A 3,930-nucleotide genomic window follows, 5' to 3' on the forward strand; every position below is an offset into this window, starting at 1 on the left:
GTGTGGCTCAGTGGTCACCTGCCTAGAATCCCCCAGTGAGGGGCTGGAATGTGGCTCTTTGGTAGAGCCGTGCCTAGCATGTGGGAGATTCATGTCCTAGGTTCCATCGCCAACACGCCAAACAGACACACACAGACACACAATTCAGACTGTACATTTCAAGTGCTCAATAGCCATGTGTGAAAGAACAGGATTGGAATCTTAAAGAAAAGAAGAATCACAGAGCATAGCACCGTCAGCTTCAAATCCTGACCTTTAGAATGATGCGTGCATTTCAGTAACTACACATCATGACTGTCTAGAGCTGCAGTTATTGCTTTTAAATGACCAGGACTGAGTGTGCCAGGATGGAAGTCAGATGAGTCTTTATTTAGCATAAATGCCCTCCTAGAAAGGGCCACTGTCTTGACTGTGACGTTAACACCAGTCTTCCCTCTCTCCAGCGCTCTGTGACTGTGTCTACTCTGTGTACATAGATAAATAGAATCCGTCGTTCTCCTTTTCTGAGGGGCTCGTTTCATTTGGTGCAGTTGTCCTCAAACTTCAGTCATGTTGTGTGATGTATCAGAATGCCCTTCCCTTTGAGGTATTTTATGTTTTTAAGTATGTAGGTGTGTCTGTGGTGGGAGCACCCACGTGAGAGCAGGGTCTCGGAGAGTCCAGCACGCAGTGTTAAATGCCGGGTAACGAGGTGCGGGCAGCTGTGAGCTACCCAGTGTCAGCGCTGGGAACTGAACTCAGAGGGGAAGGGAGGGAGGACTGACTGTGCTTGCCTAGCTACAGAAATGTTTGAACGCCGGTGGGGTAGTAGGGAACAATCTAACCCCCACCTCCCCACCCCCACGGGAGACAAAACTCTGCTCTCCTTGCGGACAGCCGCACAGCCGACCCCCCAAGCTTGAGAACCCGGAGGGGCCGGCAGACTCCGCCCCTCGCCACAGGCTTTCAGCGCAGCCTGGGCCTGGCTGTTACTGCACCCCTGAGCCCACTAACTCTGTTTACACAAGCAGAAGGGAGCCAAGACTCATGACCTTGTTCCAGGGGCCCAAGAGGAAACAAGTCACCAAAGCCAAGATCCCAGAGCCCTACCCTCCTTGTTTGCAGACCACACCACACCGGAGTGGAGCAGAGGAGCCTCGGGTGTGCGGAGGCCTGTTTGCTCGGCAGGGTGAGCCGTGTTTGCACAGGGAGGGAGCTCGAAGCGGCCATCTGGCCGGTCTCTGCCTGAGCGTAAACCCTTTGCAAGTCAGGCACCCTCTTTTCTTCCAGGGCCCTGGAGAGGCGGCACGCCTGCGCAAGTGTTCCTCTCTCCCTGAACGATTTTTAAGAAACTGGTATAACACGGCTGTCGCTAAAATTCCTTCCCTGGGTGGGGGCGGGTGAACACGTCTGCCCCTTGCCCCAAGGTCCCAACGACAAAGGGAAGGCCTCGGCCCGCTGAGGTCCAACCCAGGGTAAACTCTCTGAGTTTATGTAGCTTACTGGGTGAGGGCTTACCAGGAACGGCATGGGTGACCCGGAAGCAACCACAATCCTCACTCTGCATCGATGGAGCCCCTTTCTCTAGCTGCCAGCCCTTCCCAGAGATACCTCATGCCTACACAGTCCAGTCCATGTTCAAAGGGCTGGGAGGAGTAGCTAGAGGGTTCAGTCTCTCTCTCTCTCTCTCTCACACACACACACAAACACACACACACACGCTACAACGGTGAGGTGATGCCAGGGCATGGTAGTGCATGCCTATAATCCTAGCACTTGGGGGGTGGACGCAGGAGACTCAGAATTTCAAACTCATCCTGGGCTGAATAGCAAAGTTGATGCCACTCTGGGCTCTTGAGACCCTGTCTCAAGAAAGAGGAAGTGAAGGAGGAGGAAGATGGATATGGATGTTGGCCATGTATGGTTCCACATACTTGTAATCCCCGATCTTGAAAAATGGAGGGAGGAAGATCAAAAGCTCAGGGCTGCACATCCTCGCCTGCATAGACAGTTCGGGGTGAGTGAGCTACGTGGGACTCTGTACCAAGAGAAAGACAAGGAATAGTGACACATGCCTACGATCCCAGGACTCTGGAGATGAAGGCAAAAGGATCATACGTGGCCTACATAGTGAGTTCAAGGCCAGGCTGAATGGCACAGCTAGGTCTTGCCTCCAAAATACAAACAAACGCAACATAAAATAAAAGAGGTGATGCCGGCTGGAACAGAGGTGAAGCTCAGTGGTTAGAGCACTCGCCTAACATGCACATGACACCGGGACGGAGGCCCAGCGTAGGAAAAATGAAAAGAACAAGGGGAAGTAGGTGTGGTGTGCAGCAGGTGAGAGCCGGGAGTGTGCAGTGAGACGCTCCCTTGAAAACAACAAAAAGAGTAACGGGGAGGAGAAGGGGAGGAAAAGAAGACATGGAGGAGGAGGAAAAGGAAGAGGGGAGGGAGGAGAGGACAGAGGGATCGTTGACACCTATAAGAAAGCACTTTGCACCCTGGTGCGGTCACACGTCTAATCCCACAACCCAGGAGGCAGAGGCAAACGGATCTCTGTGAGTTCAAGGCCTTCCTGGTCTATAAAGCAAGTCTAGGGCAACCAGGACTATTACACAGAAAAACTGTCTCAAAAAGGAAGAGGAGGAGGAGAAGAGGAAGAGGAAAGGGAGAAGAAGAGGAGGAGGAGAAGAGGAGAAGGAGGAGAAGGAAGAAGAGGAAGAGAAGGAGGAAGAGCAGGAGGAAGAGGAGGAGGAGAAGAAAGAGGAGGAAAAGGAGAAGAGGAGGAAGAGGAGGAGGAGAAAGAGGAGAAAGAGGAAGAGGAGGAGGAGAAGGAAGAGGAGGAAAAGGAAGGGGAGGAGGAAGAGGAGAATGAGGAGGAGGAGAAGGAGGAAGAGGAAGAGAAGGAGGAAGAGGAGGAGAATGAAGGGGAGGAGGAGAAGGAGAAGGAGGAAAAGGATGAGAAGGAGGAAGAGGAGGAGGAGAAGGAGGAAAAGGATGAGAAGGAGGAAGTGGAGGAAACGGAGGAAGAGAGGGAGGAAGAAGAGGAGAAGGAGGAAGAGGAGGAGGAAAAGGAGAAGAAGCGCTTTGCAGTTACACGCAGTTTCCACATATGCAGTCTCAAGTGAGCCCCATGGCTGGATCACTATCACCCTGCCAGGAGCCAAAGCTGTCTACAGAAGCCAAAGTCAAAGCCATCTAGTGGAGACAAAGGTATCTGCTGAAGCCAAAGTCAATGAGTGAGCCAAAGCCATCTAGTGGAGACAAAGGTAGTTACTGAAGCCAAAGCCAAGTAGAGAGCAAAGGTCATTTAGTGGAGACCTAAAGCTATGTAGTGAAAGAGTTCTCTAGACCCTAACTCATGGGTGATAGACTGTGAGGACATCCTTTGTTAGAGCATCTTTGTTAAGATATCTTAAGAGAACATCCTTACGGTATCGTGCAGGTACAATAGTTAACCCATGAAAGCACTCTTCCTGTCTCCTGCAGCAGTAGATTAACCTTCCCCCTTTCCTGCCTTCTCCCTATCTAAGTTGGGTAAAAATTTCTAATGAACGAGGCTTTGATCGGACAAACAGACTTGGCCTTCATTTCTTGCGCTTCTCGTCCCTTCCCCCCACTCTTTCCAATCTCCCCCTTAGGAACCCCGTTGAAACCCCGAGGGTCGGGGCACCACCCAAGTCATGCCTTTCTACAGGTCAGCAGCTGGGACTCAGAGGGGTCCATCCACTTGCATAAATCACACACTCAACAAAGGCCAAAATATGGCTCCACCTTCAAGCTCTTCCCACCCTGTCGCCCTTCCTCTCCATTAGGTGGCAAAGAGCCTGTCTGCAGAATTGCCTGGCAGATGCTCCCAGGGACAGCCCTATAGTTCAGGGACCTAGCCAAAGCCAAGGGGTTGGTCTAGGAGGGGAATGCAGACCATTCCTGGGGACCTGCGCTAGA

The sequence above is a fragment of the Psammomys obesus genome, unplaced genomic scaffold (assembly GCF_907164565.1).
Source record: "Psammomys obesus unplaced genomic scaffold, mPsaObe1.curated_primary_1811, whole genome shotgun sequence".
Classification (NCBI taxonomy): Eukaryota; Metazoa; Chordata; class Mammalia; order Rodentia; family Muridae; genus Psammomys; species Psammomys obesus.